Genomic DNA, 18,510 nt, shown 5'->3' with positions numbered 1-18,510 from the left:
TTACAGCAGTACAACAACAACAACAAACCCTCTGCAATCTAAGTTTACATTTTAAATTTAAAATGCCAGCAAAATGAAACATTTTCCAATATTTTGTTGGAAATTGAAGTTGGAGACCAATTTTTCCTTATACTTTGAATATATAATTTATTAAAATGCAGAGTTTATACCATAACACCAGAAAACAAGAGATATCATTTTATAAGAATAGCATTGAAATCTTTTCCAGAATTTTTATTTTATTTCTACAGTTTTGAATTTCAAATTGAAATGCAGTCACTGGATATAATGTTGTCACAATGCAAATAATATACAATTAATAGCAAAGAAAATTACTAGCTATAATAATTAAGTAACTGATTTTTGTTTCATGAGGTTGTAAAACTACCAAATCTTGTGAATGCAACATTAAGTTTATTTTGTGGGCATTTACTATATTCATCAATACAATATTTTAATTTGTCAATGAAATGATTTTTGACTTTATGAAAACTTTATGAAAAAAAAACTTTCATAAAAACTTTCATAAAACTTTATGAAAACACCATCATTTTTAGCTAGTCACTGCATGCTGCCTTGTGAAGATTAAATGAGATTCTTTCAAAAATATCTTTGAATATCTACTATGGCACTATTCTTGGAGTTAGGGATAAGCAATGGACAAAACAAACAAAAATTTCTGCCTTCTTGGAATTTAAGTACATTTTATAGCTTATTAGAAGAAGATACATGCTATGGAGAAAAATAAAGCAAGTATGCAGAGGGTCAGGTTGGAGTGCAATTTTAGATGGAATGTATGGGGAAGGCCTCGCTGAGATGGAAAGGAGTTGAACAAAGTAAGAGGACTGAACCATCATGTCGCTGGGGCAAAGGGTATTTCCAGCAGAGGAGCTAGCAGAGCAAAGACTTTCAGACATCACCTGCCTAGTGAACTGAGCTGCTTGTAGAGCTGTCTCTACTGAATGGTCCAAATGAGTGAGGGAGAGTATATGGAGTTGATAGAGAGGAGGCAGCAAATCTAGTGCCTTGAAAGTGAGCAAAAGGACTCTAGGATTTACTCTGAAGGAGATCGGAAGCCTTCAGCTGACTGGAAGCAGATCAGCATCATGACCTGGCTCACGGGTCAGGAAGACTAGGATGCGGGCACCATGGACAGTGCCTGACTCACAGAACTTGCTTAACAGATCCCAAAGAGCAGGTGTCTTTGATATTTCCACCAAAACGAGAGCAGGATTTAAGTGCTGAATCAAGACCCTCTGCATCCAGAATCCCTCAAGAGATCCAGGCAGGGCAGGAGGCAGAGAATGCCAACGGGCAGATGGAGATAATCCACTTTATCTGGTTTTGCCTTGCCTCTTTGTTGTGTGTAGGGGCTGGTTATCACCTTACCCCTATTCATATTATTTCAGTAACTCTGGCATTACTCTACCTGAGTTGAAGAGAGAACACTTTGAAATGATTGTAAATAAATTTTGAGTGAGCACTTTTGTGCTGCCTCCTCCTTGCCAAACTACAGCTGCCCCTCACTGGCCACCTTTTCCAGCTTAAGCATGCTACTCTTCATTCCCAACTAAGGCCCTGGGCACCCTTCTCATCCCTGAAATGCCTCCCCTGCCACTGCTGTCTCATGCTTCCCACTCCTCACCCTTCCACTTCCTTCATGCTTCAATGTAAACATGACCCCTGGAGAGGCACATGCTGATGCCTAAGGTAGGTGTACTCTATGTTCTCTGTGTTCCCTTTTCCTCTTTGTCCACAGACTGTAGTATAATGTACGAAAGCATGTTTATGGATTCTTGTTGTTGTTTCCAATTATTAATTATATATTATAAGCTCTACAAAAATAGAATAATATCCATTTTATTATTAATTCTGTTTACAGAGTGTCTAGCACATTGTAAGTACAGTTGTTCTACAGTATTTGTGGGAGGCTTGGTTCCAGAACCCCACCCCATCTTCCCATACCAAAATCTACTGATGTTCAAGTCCCTGGTATAAAATTATGTAGTATTTGCATATAAACTATGTACATCCTCCAACATACTTTAAATTATCTCTAGATTACTTATAATACCTAATACAATCTAAATGCTTCATAAGTACTTATTATATCATATTGTTTAAGAAATAATGACAAGAAGAGAAATCTGTATATTTTAGCACAGATACAACCATCCTTTTATTTCTCAAATATTTTCCATCTAGTTGGTTGAATCCACAGATGTGGAACTGCTGGATATGATGTAAATACTCTGATAATATTTTATGAAAAGATGAAATAATAAATGAATGAATGAGAGCAGCTTGGAGGGTAGTAAAGCCAGGATTTGTGCCATTGTTTTATTGCCAAACTGCTCCACTAATAGGGAGAGATCCCAAGGCCAAGACAGCATTTCAGGCTCAAGCACAAGACTGACACAGACCAAAGTCTCATATACCCCTTGTCTTCCATGTTTCTGAGAATAGCACTCTCTTACATTAACCTACTCTTCCCCTGCCAGTTGAGTGAGCTCCTTCCTTCTATTTGAGGCCACGATGTGCTGTGCTTTTATCATCACACTTATCAAACTCATGTTATTTATATCTTTCAGTGAATTCCTCCAGTATGGCATTATAGGCCTCTCCAGAGCAATGACCTAGTTTAATTTGGCCAAGAATAGATGGTACATGGCACACAGTAGGGGCTCAGTCAATGTTTGGGGAATGAAATGAATTATCTTTTTTATTTTTACTCTGTAGCAGGCATTCTTCAAGGCGCTTTTATTTTTTCCTTTGTTCAGAAATGGTTCCTGAGTTTAACCTAAGCCATTTATATATGCCAGTTTTAATTCTCCCTAGTCTATCACACACTTTGACTGAGTTACATATGTATTGACATTAGGCAAAGATATATTCATATGGGTTTTGTACACCAAAAAAAATCTTGAAATGGCAGCAACTGCCTTTTGACTTTCTTAATATACACAAAGATGGTCACAGAGGAAATGCCAATGACTTATCTTCAATTGAGACTTGATTGCTGCTGAACCCTCTTTTTTTATTACTTTACTTCTTCTCAAAGGAGAAGCCAGGATGAATAAAGTTGGTTAAAAAACTATCAGATGAACAAGAACAAGAGAGGTCATCCATTCAATAAGTTTAATTACCTTTTCAGCTATACTATAGCTACAAGAGGTGCTCCATGAATAGGAGGAAAAACCCCTTAAGATATCTCCAATCTGAAGGTGGAACTTAGATGCCTGCAGATGACACAATGAACTAGCAGGGCAGAGCAAACTAGGAAAAAATAGGCTCTGCCTGTGTGTCATGTAAAACCTCCAAACTTTCTAACAGCCTCCCAGAGTGTTGTAATAAAAGCCACCCATTTTGAACAAGAACAAAAACTGGCACAGTACCGTACCCTGGCTGCTCTGCCACTTCTAGCTTCTGCTTATCAGAGTAAGACTAGCTTTTCAATGATGTTTAAAAAGTAATTATTTTAAAAATAATTACTTAGTTTTCAACTACTTTAATTTAATTAGAAAGACATAATTTGACATAATAGAAATTAAAATATCTAAGAATATTATGCTGACTAGTCTAAAATTATTTCTGATCCACAACATGTGGTAACCAAAACACTTACTCTCTGAGCCATGACAATGAACATGGCTTGAGTATCTCCTTCCAATGAAGGATATGAGATTCTTATCACTATTAGTGGAGGGACCTCCTCCATACTAGGCTAATAGCTGCTTTACCTTGCCTTATCTCAACCAAGATTCGGTAATTGTAATTTAAACCTTAAAAACTAACCCTACAACAATTATTATACTCCTTAATGCTACAATAACTTGTTGTTTAGATAGTGTATGTATTCATATTATAATGAGAAACTAAAGCCCAGAGACATAATTATTATTAAATAGTAGAATCTAAATTCAATGCCAGGTCTCTGCAGTTTTAAACATCTTGTTATTTCTTCATATCAAACTTCCTCTATGATGGATGGATGCATGGATGGATGGATGTACAAAGAAAGCAACTGTGTTTGTATACATGGGTCACAATTGATTAGGTGATAATTTTATTATTACAAACATTTTATTAATACAAACCTTGAAAACTGGTAATATTTCATTTAAGTCAAAATTTGTGCATAGAGGTTTTAATGATGCTAGACCTATTTAGTGGAACTGTTTTCTCATAATGGAAATATATCAGAAAATATGTGTAATCTTCCCACATAGAATATAACATACTGTAAATAATTAAACTTTATTAAAATCAATTGAAATATATTTTGACTATAGCAGCCAATTAGTCTGATCTAACCTAATGGAATCCTCCATGTGTAATTAGTTTCTAGGCTGTCATTTTCTGGTGGTTTTGTCTGTACTGAAAATAAAATTTGCAAATTGAAATTTTCACCCACAAAATGTCAATATTCTTTTTATTCAAAGTAGGAATGCTATTGAAAATGGATGACTTTTATTACAACACTCTGGGAGGCTGTTAGAAAGCTTGGAGGTTTTATATTACACACAGGCAGAGTCTATTTTTTCCTAGTTTGCTCTGCCCTACTAGTTCATTGTGTCATCTGCAGGCATCTGAGTTCCACCTTCAGACTGGATATATCTTAAGGGTTTTTTCTTCCTTTTCATGGAGCACCTCTTGTAGTTATAATATAGCTGAAAAGGCAATTAAACTTATTGAATGGATGACCTCTCTCAAGGATAAGAAAATGTCTTGGCACAAGAACTGGACTATAACATTTAGGAATAAGCGGGCACCTACTCAGAGAAGTAAGTTAGTATAATATGGAAGTTGAAGGACATACTTAAAAGGAAAATACCAGATAAGAGAGATCCAAAGATATATTTTATCTGCAGACATCATTATATCTTGAATTCCAACGCTCTCCTGCCAATTCTTCTCCCTTCTCCATCTACTTAACCAACACATAATGTGGCCACTGGTATAAAACTATATGGCACTTCCAGGCTCCAGGATGAGTGTGGAAGTAAATACTTTCCTGCAAGAAATATTGATTAGAAAAAAATTCAGGGTAATTTCAATGGACCGAAGAAAGGTAAGTGGGCTAGTATGGCTGTTAAAACAATGAAAATAATATATTTTGCTTAGTTTCAGTCCTGATGTTTTTATTTCAAGTCAGAGAGTGCTGAAATTTTAAAATTGCCTCATCTTGCATAACAATAAGAATAACTGGCTGGGCATGGTGGTTCACCCCTAAAATCCCAGCACTTTGAGAGGCCAAGACAGGAGGATAGCTTGAACCCAGGAGTTTGAGGCCAGCACCTGTACTGAATATAAAGAGACCATGTCCCTATACAACAAATAGTTGAGCATTGTGGCATATGCCAGGTCCCAGTCACTTGGGAGGCAGAGGCGGGAGAATCATTTGAGCCCAGGGGTCTGAGGCTTCAGTGAGCTGTGACTGCACCACTACACTCCAGTTTGAGCAACACAGTGAGATCCTGTCTCAAAAAAAAAAAAAAAGAAAAAAACTTTATATTGTATATTCGTTGAGCATATACTATTTCATATGAAATTCACAAAAACCTAACCAGAAAGGGAGAGTGGGTGTAGTTTCCCTATTGTAAGAAGAAAAACACTGAGTTTCAGAGTTGTATAGCTTGCCCAGGCAGGTCTGTGTAATGTAGAAGAAGACTCTGAATCCTAGTTCAGTGCTCTTCCCTCTCCACACTGCTGCTTTCTAAGAGTGATGACTGATCGATTGTCATTAAGCTTGGTGTGAGGAGGCAAAGATTAAGTCACTTTTCCTCTTATGCTTTTCTCTCTGCCTCTCCCTGCCCTGCCTGCCTCCTGCTATTCTGCAGCCTGTTGTTTTCTCTGTATGCCGAAGGAATGAAAAGCAATGTTCAAATTAAACTTTGGTGCTTATTTTAGCTGATTTTGTAGCATTCAACATAATAGTCTGAGAGGCTATTTGTTTATTTCACTATTTTACTGTTATAGAGAATGTTCGGGAAAAATACAGCTCTTCCTAATATAGATAGACATTACTTACCAGTATTTGCAAAATCGAAATGACTCTCATTAAGGCTGTTGAAAATGAAGTGTAAATGGCATTCTATGTGTTATGCTTATTTGACTTTTGCTGCCCAGCCTGGCAAGGAGAAGTTTAGAAAAATTCCCAAACACACTAGGAAAATTGCAGTGAAGAACATGATATTGAGCAGCAAGGAAACAGAAATGTTAAAAGAGGGGGTTGTCCAGAGGGTGTATGCAAGGTTGGCCCTGCCACTGGCTCCTCTAGGCCATGATATCCAATATAGTAGCTAAGCAAGCAGTCTGTTTAAATTTAAAATAAAATTATATTAAAAATCTGATTCCTTAGTCACACTGGCCACAATTCACATTGCTCCATGTAGCTAGTGACTACCACATTGGTCAGAACAAGTACAAAACATCTTATTATTGTGGTAAGTTTTATTGTATTGCCCTGCTCAAATAGATGAGCAAAGTTCCTCATTTCAAAGCTATTTAAATAAGGTAAGAACGATGAACATTCCTAAGGATTCCTTCTGTTTTCCCTCCCTTCCAACTTCCCTTCTTCATTTCCCTATTTCTTTCTTCCTTCCCAGCCTCCTTCCTCCCTCTCTCTCATCTTCCCTTATTTCTCCCCTTCTTTCCCTTGTTCCTGCTTCCTTGTCTTTTAATAAATATTCAGGGAGCAATTGCAGTGAACCTGGAACTGTTCTAATGTAGGGGATACAATGGTGAGCAGGAAAATATATGACTCCCGCCCTCAGACAAGTCACAGTCTAGTAAGGGATTAGACTGTAGTACAAACTACAATGAAAGTTTGCAATTATGACCCAGTGTGACAGGTGCTATGTGAGTCCGAACCTACTTTTGGGAACTGAAGTTTACACAAAGAAGTGAAATCAGAAAACTGACACCTTAAGGATTAGTAGAAGATAACCAGGTGTAGGAGAGACAGAGAGAAGGAAGTAAGAAGAGTGTTTCAGATAAATGGATAGGAAGGAAGAAAGAACAGGATTTACTCCAGAAACAGAGAAATTGAAGATGGCCAGAGGATACTGTGCAAGTAGAAAGAAAGTCTGTTACAGAAATGAGCAGGTGTCAGATAATAAAGGGTCTAAAGCCATCTTAAAGTTTTATATTTCATCCTAATGGCAATGGGAGTGTCCAAAAAATTAACATAGGGTTGTGATTCCATTATATTTGTATTTTTGATAGATCATTTTTTGTTGCATTGTGGGAAATGAATTGTGATTGGCAAGGTCAAAATGCAAGCAAGACCTGAGGCAGAAGAAAACTAATTAGGAGGCTGTTGAGTTATTCCAGATATAGATGTTGGCTGGTGGCAGAGACAAGGCTTATCTAAGTGGACAAAAAGAAAATAACTTTTGTAGATAGAAAAGTAGGATCTGATGATTGAGTGGGAGATGAAGGAGAGAGAGAAGTCAAAGTTGATTTCTGTATTTCTCATTTTAGCAAATAGATTGTGAGGCCATTTACAGAGATGGAGAACACATATGGGGAGGTGGGATTAAGGAAAAGGTGATAGGTTTAGATCTCAATTCAGATTTCATTTTGGAAAGCAACCTTCCCTGACTCCCTTGCCCATGACAGCCCCCAGTTTTATTCCTTCTCATAGCACGTTGCACTTTTTTTCATAGTTCTTACAACAGTTGCAATAGTACATTTATCTGTGGGATCATTTTATTACTTAATTCTCAGGTCTCCATCACTGAACTGCCAGAACCAGGAGGGCAGAGGTTGTGTTTGATTTCACTGACCACTTAATCCCCACATCTAACATATTGTCCATTTGTGACATGATGTGATGAGTTGGAGTACAATATCATAACAGAACCTCTGTTCTTTGGGCTCCACTTCGGGACAAGCAGATACAAACTGATATTCAGCCTTTCTCCTTCTTTTCTTTCTTTCTTTCTTTCTTTCTTTCTTTCTTTCTTTCTTTCTTTCTTTCTTTCTTTCTTTCTTTCTTTCTTTCTTTCTCTCTCTCTCTCTCTTTCTTTCTTTCTTTCTTTCCTTCTTTCTCTCTCTCTCTTTCATCTTTCTTTCTCTGTCCTTCTTTCTCTCTCTGTCTCTGTTTCTTTTTCTCTTTCTTTCTTTCATTCTCTCTCTCTCTCTTTCTTTCTTTTTTTTTTTTTTTTTTTTTGATGGAGTCTCACTCTTCACTCAGGCTGGAGTGCAGTGGCATGATCTCAGCTCACTGCAACCTCCACCTCCCAGGTTCAAGCGATTCTCCTGCCTCAGCCACCCAAGTAGCTGGGACAACAGGTGCCCATCACCACGCCTAGATGATTTTTGTATTTTTAGTAGAGGTGGGGTTTCACCATGTTTACCAGGCTGGTCTTGAACTCCTGACCTCAAATGATCCACCCACCTCAGCCTCCCAAAATGCTGGGATTACAGGCATGAACCACTGTACCTGGCTTCAGCCTTTTATTCCAAGTTTCCGGTCTAACCTTTAGTCTCAGTATGCTCAGTGCCCTGGAAACATGGATCTCAAAAAGGAAAGATCTTCTGTGAGTCACTTTTACATATGAAATTAACTCCTTGAGTTTAATTTCCATTTGCATGTTAACCCTTGGGTATTATTACATTTAAGATTTTACCTTCATTAAAGATAGAGAAAAGTATATTCTTTTAGAAAAGGGCATTTCCCATGGTAATGACATTACACCATGTATTCTGCCTCTTCGTGAAGTAGGTTCATTATAACACACCTTTATGAATGTGAATATGGAAAAATCTGACCTCCACCCACAGCACACACACTGACTCTGTGTGTGTGTTTCTCTCTCTGTCTCTATACACACACGCGCGCGCACACGCTCGTATAAATACCCTGCTATAGTCAGACAAGATCTTAAAGTGGAGAAGACAGACTGAAGAAAAAATATGGCATATAATGCGTGGGTTCTACCATCAGATGGACTTTGTGTTAAATCTCAAATATCTCAATTCTAATTGTAAGATATGTCCATGTTGCTTAAAGAACATAGTCAATAGGTATTTATTAGAAGAATCACTGAATGAACTCAATACCTCAAAAAGATTGTTGGGAAGATAAAATCAGATCATAGAGAAAGTATTTAGCCCATAGCAGGCATTTGATAAATGACTTTCCCTTTATGAACTCCAGTAGCAAAGGATAAACTCCTCCATAAAGGATACACATAAATAATGAGTGGAAGTGAAATGGAACTCAAAAGGGAAAACTGAGCCTAGCTATTAAATATCTTAATGTACCTCAGCTTTTTCACTGAGGTTCTCCAACATCAGTATAAAGCCCCAAAGGACAAAATCTTCAATGATGATTTAGTTCCTATGGATACTGTTATCATTCTCTGCTAAGTTCAGTACAGAACATTTGGCCAGGATTTCTTATTTAGTGAAGTAATTAACATGACCATCCTTTCAAGTGTTGTCGTAGTAGTTACCATGGTTATAAAATGAAAATGCAATCTGAGTAATTCATAATACATAAATATTCCCAGAAAAAAACAAAATGAATACTTTTAGGATAACTGAATCATTTTGGTGATGTCTCAGTGCAACCTGTTACTCACTTGAATGATTCAGACAAAGAGCTCTAATGAGTAAAAGATTAGACTGCATTTGCAACCAAATGTACCAAATACATTCCTAATATGTTAATTAACATTTTCTCCAAATGCAAAAGGAAAACATTCCATCTGAGAAGACAGGTAAGTATTTGATTATAATGAAGACTTATCTGGTTTTTGAAAAAAATCTCTGGAAAGATAAGCAGCAGCAAGATTTAAAAAAGAAAACTCTAAGTTGGTAAGTCATAGACAAGGTCATTTCTGGTAAATAAAGAAATAGATAAAGAAAGAATGGCCAGTTTATACATATTGTTATATATTATAGGCTAGTCTTGAAGATTTAAAGAGTTAAACACAAAACATCCTTTTGAAATGCTTTTAATAAAGTTGAAAAAGAGTTTAAAATATTAATGCCAGAAGATTTCTATTGCATTGTGTGAAAGGACAACCAAAATGTTATCTCAGAAAAAGAAAAATGTAAAAAACAATGGCCCCAAAGATTCACATAGCTGCTTCAGCCCCTTTATCTCCAAGGTACCAAAGCTGCTCCATTTTTCTCTCTAAATGCCTCTCCACTCCACAATCTTCTCTTTTCTGTTCTCACTGACACCACCTTTAGTCAATCTCTCTGTGGCAGACGGAGTCTAAGATGCTCCCCACTTATCACTGCCTCGCGGTATCCATGCCCTTGTGTAATCCTCTCCCTTGGAGTGTGAGTATGCATTATGACTTCCTCCTAACCAACAGAGTGGTAGTATATCACTTCCATAGTTATAGGAAATAAGATTATATTTTCTCTCTTGCTAGGAGACACTTTCTATTGATTCTCTTCCTTGCTGGCTTTGATGAATCAAGCCCCCATGTTGTGAACTGCCCTATGGAGAGGCTCACATGGCAAGGAACTGAGGGTGTGACCTGTGGTCAACAGCCATCAAGGAACTGAAGCCTTCTATCTGACAGCCTACGAGAAACTAAATCCTATACACAACTAATGCCCTTGTAAGTAGATTGTTCCCATCAAGCCTCAGATGAGACTCCAGCTCTGGCTGACACTTTAATTATAGGCTTGTGAGAGACCTGAAGCAGAAGATCCAACTAAGCCATGCCTGGATTCCTGGCCACTAAGTGTTAAAATCATCCATTATATAACAATAGACAATTAATTAGTAATAGATTACTAACATTCCCTCATCACTCGCAACTGCATCAAGGATGCTGCCTTTCTGCCAGCCTATGAATGATATTCTACAACACCCACCCATTCACACTGCAGTAACACTATAACCTCGTTAATACCTCTTTTTATTAATTCTTTTTAGTAGATATTTTTCATTTTGCCTGTATAGTATATGTCTTTCCACTTTCTAGTACTAAAGAGCTTCCTCCCATAAGAGTGGGCAAGGGAACAAAGTGGGTAAAATCTCCATAGCCTTTCCTGCCAAACCTATGGTTAAAGATCGCATCCTTTCACTGACTCCTCTGGTTTAAAATCTCTTATATTCTCTTAATTACCTATGAGATGAAGTTCAAACCCCTAATCCCAGCAGAAAAATCATCTCCCAGTCCAATCTTTCTTTTACTTCATTTCTAGCCACATCTCCCTTCTTCTCCTAATATAAATTCTTGACCAACATGGTTGGTCACCTTCTAGCCTCAGATCAAATGCTTATTTGCATCCCCACGTCTTTGCCATACCCTGTTCATCTCACACTTCTTTATTCCTCCAAAACATACTGACAAGTCAGAAAACATTTTTAAAGCCCTGAAAATTTTAAAAAGTTTTAGCAAATATTACATCTTAGATCTTTTTTCTCCAGTGACTTCCGTTTGAGAAATGATCTGCAAGTTGTATCAGGAGAAGCCCCATAGGGATGCAATAGGCAAGAACCAAAGGATCTGGAAGGTCCCCAGCATTGTGGGTCAGTGTGATACACAGAATTGGAGCGGAACAAAAAAGGATATTTTTTTCTTTTTCTCAAACAACAGACAGGACATTTATATGAAAATGCATTTGTGATTTACATCTCTGCCTATTAGTATTCTGCTTCCTCCCCACTGCCTGCATTGAACCTCATATCATTCATTACTTCATACAGCAAATCCAATCATACTCATCATTTGGTAATGTTAGTGACTTTGCTGACAATTTACCACATGGTCCAGGATGACTAGCTTTGCCACTGTCTTTACCTCTATGCCTCTCTTCTAGCCCCAGTTACCTCACACTTTGCCACCTTCCAAAGCCTGGACTCCCAGCAAGGAGCTCATCCAGTTATGACCTCTTATTTTGCAAGTGCAATCCAGTCCTCCACTCCACATGCACCCTATTGGCTAATCCTAAGCCACGTGTCCTTTCTCAAATTGACAAGGGTTGCAGAGAACAGGAAAGTAATCTAATGCAACATAAGTTGCCCCCAAACCCAAGCCACTTTACACAGGATATGGGATTGTGAGATGATACCTTTTTCCTCTTCATGATTCCAGCTGGGCTGGAATTCTTACATGATAGGTAAGGGGACGTCAGTACACAACTTCATCGATTTTTACTTACACTGACATGATCAGAGTCATCAGGAGATGCTCTGGGTTATTAACGTTTAGGTGGTATCTCAAGAACCCTGGTCCCATTAAGTCTTTTACATGTATGTGATTTTGTTGCCCTTCCTGCATTGTTCTTTGTCTTAAGTGCTCAAAATCCTCCTTGAATTTTCCCTAAGTTGGAACTAACTAAATTGTCTTTAGCTTTGCTGCAATTACTCTTTGCTCATTTGGTGATTCTCTGACTACAAATTCTCTCTCTCTCTCTTTCTCTCTCTCTCTCTCCCTCTTTCTCTCCCTCCCTCTCTCTCTCTATCTGTTTCTGTCTCTCTCTCTCTGTCTCTTTCTATTTACACAGACTCCTCAACTGAATAATGGAGTTACATCCCAATAAACCCATCATAAATTGAAAATATCATTAAGTGGAAAGTGCATATAGTGCTGGCAAAACAGCAGCTAGTTCTTCACTTATGATGGTGTAATTTAGGATTCTTTTACTTTATGTTGGTGTGAAAGTGATATACATTCAGTAGAAACCATAGCCCCATCTTAAGTCATAAGGAGATTCTTAACTTGGTATGAGGCTACATCCTGATAAGCCCATTGTAAAGCTGAAAATCCATAAATCAAACCATTGCTAGTTGAGAGATGCCTGTATATATAAAAAATCTCTCATGATAATCTCATTATAATGCCATTGCTATAATGTGTGGACCCTAAAACCATGGCAAAAAAAAAAAAAGTGGAATATGAGAAGAATAACTTTGGAGCAGCTATTGGAGGAGATTTTGACTCTTTCTTTTAAGATTCCTTCTAGATTTCTGAGTATCTTTAATGTTATAGTTGAAAGACCGTGAACCATTATACCATACTAACTATGCATTAGTTTTCTGTCTCTTACTGGTTCTCTCCAGGGTTTAACAAACCTGCCTGGTTTTTCCTGAGTTTATAAGCTTAATTTCTGATGTTTTTCCTTCCTTGTTTATGAAGATTTACTTCCTGCGAAATTCTTCTGGCTTAACACAATCACCTGCCACCAGGTATCTCACTGTTTCTCTCAGAGTATATTATTATTATATATTGTAAGATTAGTCTCTACTGCTTGTAAATTGATCACTCAGCATAGGCAGTAGCCAGGTAGGTCTTTGTGAGGTAAAGTCATGTAGTTGAGCCCATGAAGAGCCACCGTCCCTGCCACCATGGCTACTTTGTTCATGAGCTCATTGGGCAATCACTGGGAGTTTAGAGAAGGAGCATAGAGAATGCCATTACCTCAGCACCTCCTTCATGGTGAGCACCTCAGGAAGACATTCACAGGAGACAAAGATCATCTATCTACTTCTTCCCCCAAACACTTCAACACCAATTCTTAAATCTTACTGTTATTGACCAAATGGAAAAGCCATCTGTCTTGCCCATGAATTGAGGTAGAGCCCAGGCCTCCCTTATACGCTTCTGACTGACACCAGCAAAAGTAGGCTTTCCTGTGAAACTAATGAAGCTTAAGTTTAAGCACTCCTCATATGCATGGATTCTCCCAAGATCTGGTATCTTTTTCATTTTTACTCGTAAGTTTTATTTGTTTTCTTAAGGAGTGCCCTCCTCTGAATTTGACCATCGTGCACAGTCATGCGTGCATCTTTTTATTAACTCTATTAATTCATTCCAGGTCATAGTTATTAATTCTCCTTGAAGCATAGTGTGGCTGGTGAGGGGTGATAATGTGAGAAAATTCACCTGTTCATGTTTCTGATTTTTGCCTGTAGAACTTGCCCACAACTTGGTCCACCTGAACCTCTTCCTCTTTTTTTTTTTTTTTTTTTTTTTTTTTTTTAAATTTATTTATTATTATTATACTTTAAGTTGTAGGGTACATGTGCATAACGTGCAGGTTTGTTACATATGTATACTTGTGCCATGTTGCTGTACTGCACCCATCAACTCGTTATTTACATCAGGTATAACTCCAATGCAATCCCTCCCCCCTCCCCCCTCCCCATGATAGGCCCCCGTGTGTGATGTTCCCCTTCCTGAGTCTGAGTGATCTCACTGTTCAGTTCCCACCTATGAGTGAGAACATGCGGTGTTTGGTTTTCTGTTCTTGCGATAGTTTGCTAAGAATGATGGATTCCAGCTGCATCCAAGTCCCTACAAAGGACTCAAACTCATCCTTTTTTATGGCTGCATAGTATTCCATGGTGTATATGTGCCACATTTTCTTAATCCAATCTGTCACTGATGGACATTTGGGTTGATTCCAAGTCTTTGCTATTGTGAATAGTGCTGCAATAAACATACGTGTGCATGTGTCTTTATAGCAGCATAATTTATAATCCTTTGGGTATATACCCAGTAATGGGATGGCTGGGTCATATGGTACATCTAGTTCTAGATCCTTGAGGAATCGCCATACTGTTTTCCATAATGGTTGAACTAGTTTACAATCCCACCAACAGTGTAAAAGTGTTCCTATTTCTCCACATCCTCTCCAGCACCTGTTGTTTCCTGACTTTTTAATGATTGCCATTCTAACTGGTGTGAGATGGTATCTCATTGTGGTTTTGATTTGCATTTCTCTGATGGCCAGTGATGATGAGCATTTTTTCATGTGTCTGTTGGCTGTATGAATGTCTTCTTTTGAGAAATGTCTGTTCATGTCCTTTGCCCACGGAAAATTGGCTAGCCATAAGTAGAAAGCTGAAACTGGATCCTTTCCTTACTCCTTATACGAAAATTAATTCAAGATGGATTAGAGACTTAAATGTTAGACCTAATACCATAAAAATCCTAGAGGAAAACCTAGGTAGTACCATTCAGGACATAGGCATGGGCAAAGATTTCATGTCTAAAACACCAAAAGCAACGGCAGCAAAAGCCAAAATTGACAAATGGGATCTCATTAAACTAAAGAGCTTCTGCACAGCAAAAGACACTACCATCAGAGTGAACAGGCAACCTACAGAATGGGAAAAAATTTTTGCAATCTACTCATCTGACAAAGGGCTAATATCCAGAACCTACAAAGAACTCAAACAAATTTACAAGAAAAAAACGAACCTCTTCCTCTTAATGAAAACAAGCTACATGATAAGGTGAATCTGATAATACCATCTATGTGAATGGCAGCTCAGAGCACCAGATATCTTGTGACTAGGCATTTACCTTCTATCAGTACCCAGTAGAAAGTCAAGAGCTGTTTTCCAAACGGAATATAGTTATTTGCTCAAGAGTGCATGGCCTAAGGGTCTGTTCCTGTGTTTTCCAATTGCGGCATATCAAAGTTTAATACAATATTCTAGCCTGCCAGAGATATATCAAGTATCATTTAATCTAGTGAGTCATGAGTGTCAAGGGGCATTGATTATTTCACTGCTGCCTGGAATATGGCCCAGAGAACCTTTTGCTCTGCATCTGTCTCAAAGTTTAAAGTTTTTCAGGTTACTGAGTAAATGGTTCAGAAAAGTATGACCAAATGAAGTATATATTTCTTTCTAAATCAAGAGCTCTACCAAACAGTGGGGTAAGCATGGTTCACGATGTGTAGTGACTTGTCTAATGCTTGAAAGATGATATTTCAGTAACTCCAGAACACTGAACACTGGAACTTCAGAACCTTACCTGAAGTTACAATTCTATATTTTCTTATGAGGTTTAGCTGTCACCCTCTACACACATGTGTCTTATCATGTCTTCCACTGCATTACTGCCTCCTGCTCTGTAGATCCTTTAAAAAAGAAAGATCTCTTCAACACGGTAGAATGGCATTCAACATTATATCTGGTAAAATATCTTGCAGAATAAATTAGGATACTGAGTGAAACATTGAAGTAATCATGAAGCAACACTGCAAAGATATACATAAAGATCAAAATGCTGCTGATGTTTTAGTTTAGAGGGGAAAAAATGCTCATCAACTCAGTGGCTACATATTAGATATCAGGAGCTGTATTGATAGGCTCCAATAAAGAAATAACACAAGGAATAGAAATGTTAATAAGAGTCAGACCTGATTGAGCTTATGATTATCTGTGCTGTGTATGAGGCAATCTAGAGGATTGAATGGGGATGTGATAGAAGTCATCGTCACTCTATCCTTTAGTTTACTGATAATGAATGGTACTAATCTTCTGAGAGTTCCTCCAGGGGAATGCCTAATTGATTCTGATTTAATATTTGACAGAAATCCAGGGATTTCTATTTCCACCAAAATAAAAATAAAAATAAATTCCATGGGCCAAGAACAAAGAGGCAGATTCTGTATTTGATGAGGATTATTGATTCCAACTATATATTTGACGCTATGATCTGAATGTTTGTGTTTTTCCAAAATTCATATGTTGAAATCCTAATCCCAAGGAGAAGATATTAGGAAGAGGGTTGTTGGAAGGTGATTAGGTAGTGAGGGTAGAGCCCTCGTAAATGGGATTGATGCCCTTATAAAAGAGGCCCCAGAGAGCTGCCTTTCCCCCTTTCCAACACGTGAGTACACGGTGAGAAGGTGCCATCTATGAACCTGGAAGAGGGACCTTGCCAGACACCAAATCTGCCTGTGCTCTAATCTGGGACTTCCCAGCTTCCAGAGAGTTGGCAGGATGAAAACCTGAGATCAGATATGTGGACTACGTGCACCCAAAGTCATGGGGAATTCCATCAGCACAGGAGCCTGAAATACCTGAGAATGTAATAATAAATCAATCAGCCAAATAAAGAGAAACATGAGAAACAAATTTGTGTTATTTATAAGCTACCTAGCTTATACTGTTTTGTTATAGCAGCCTGAATGGATTAAGACACTCAAGAACAGGGAAAATAAATATAAGATGGGTTTGATGTCTCATTTTGTTTCGTATGAGGTAGATTAGTGTCAAAACTTGTCACTTGACCTCCATCAACTCCCACTTTGATTTACAGAGCAGAGTAACACTACAAATCTCCTGGAATTAGCTCATAACCAGAGCCTAATAATCTCCAAGAGGTCTGGACATTTCTCTGGACCTAATTTGGGGCTTAATTAGAAAAATAAAAATGGTCGGTGAGATTGTATAAGACAAAGCTACTCCAGGATTTCTATTTTATGTATTTTTGTATTCCTTTCTCTACCTGAGTCAAAATAATTACTGGAATATCACATTAATATTATGTGAACACCTTACATTGTTCAAAATTTCACAAACCAGCTGAGCAAAGAATTAGAACTTTTCTGAGATGTTTGACCAGAATGCTTAATGTAGAATTTCTGGTACACATAATAATATGTTCAGGTTGATTCATCCTCTATCTATTTCAATTTGACTTACAATAAATCTGTTTTATTTTTCACATATATTCTCAAGATACCAGTGGTATAAGTCAGTGTAGTACTGAAGATGTTTGGTGTGTAAGCTTTCTCTTCTTTGACTTGACTTTGCAACTGTCTTTCCAGGACATGCTGAAACCTGGCTGTGGTTTTAAGTTTGAAGACAAAGAAGAAAAAAGTGAACATGAGAAAATTTCGTCCACTTGGTAAGGTAACTCCCTTAGGTAAGGTAAGACAATGTCTTCAAGCCAAAAGAGATGACCTCGTTGACAGGGAGAAGGCTGGCAGTGGGAGGTGAGGATTCAAGTAGTCCAAGTTTTTCCAAACCTCCTGTATATTCTTAGGGGTCACACCAGCCCTACAACAATGGCAGTGAATTCAGCAGACATAATTTCTTGAACCTTGTTGCATCGATAAATAAAATAGAATTTTAGCTTCATCATAAACAATGTTTATATGAGAATTTGGGGAACTGTTATTTGTTATTCGTTTTCTGTAAGCTGTCCAGTAAGGTGATAGACTGGGCATCTCACTCCGTAGTCTTTGACTTCTATGCTATTTTCACTCTTAAATGAAAGTGGCAACTTGATCCCAGAAAGAACTCTCCTCAATGGGCACTTCATTCAAGGTAAACAGAGATGATAATTCAGTTGGCTGATTTATCATTACATTCTGGGATCTTTCAGTCTCCAGTGCTAATGGGATTCTCTATGATTTGGGGCCCACATAGTCCACATATCTAATGTCAGGTTTTCATCCTGCCACTTCTCTGAGAATGTGTTCCCTGTTACCTACTGGCTGATACTGGTTTTGGTATCGGTCGGGGTTCTTGATTATAAACAGCAGAAACTGACCTGACAACAAAAGTAGAAAACAAATTTATTGAAAAGAATTAATCAGAAAGCTGGAGAACCAGTCTTTGAGAGTGTGTTGGAGCTGAAGTAGATCACCTCATACCCAGAAGGAGTCTGGCTACGATGCTGCCAAAAACACTGCCAACACTGTTCATTTGAACCCTCCAGACTGCTGTTGGACATTCTGTCCAATCTCTGTACCAAATATTATCATGGTAGGCCCTCTGTATTT

The 18,510-nt window shown here is 37.9% G+C and overlaps 1 long non-coding RNA gene across 1 annotated transcript in view; it reads left to right on the top strand.

Annotated features, from left to right (window-relative positions):
* The window catches only part of LOC141407609 (uncharacterized), a 48,756-nt gene extending 30,454 nt beyond the window's left edge, over positions 1-18,302 (top strand). Inside the window, exon 2 of the long non-coding RNA XR_012417287.1 lies at positions 17,551-18,302. This is a non-coding gene — a long non-coding RNA (uncharacterized lncRNA). The remainder of the gene's footprint in view (positions 1-17,550) is intronic.
* Positions 18,303-18,510: the final 208 nt, after the last annotated feature.

This window comes from Macaca fascicularis, chromosome 9 (genome assembly GCF_037993035.2).
Source record: "Macaca fascicularis isolate 582-1 chromosome 9, T2T-MFA8v1.1".
NCBI classification, from domain to species: Eukaryota; Metazoa; Chordata; class Mammalia; order Primates; family Cercopithecidae; genus Macaca; species Macaca fascicularis.
The sequence above is the reverse complement of the archived record's forward strand: the minus strand, read 5'-3'. Positions and strand labels throughout refer to the sequence as shown.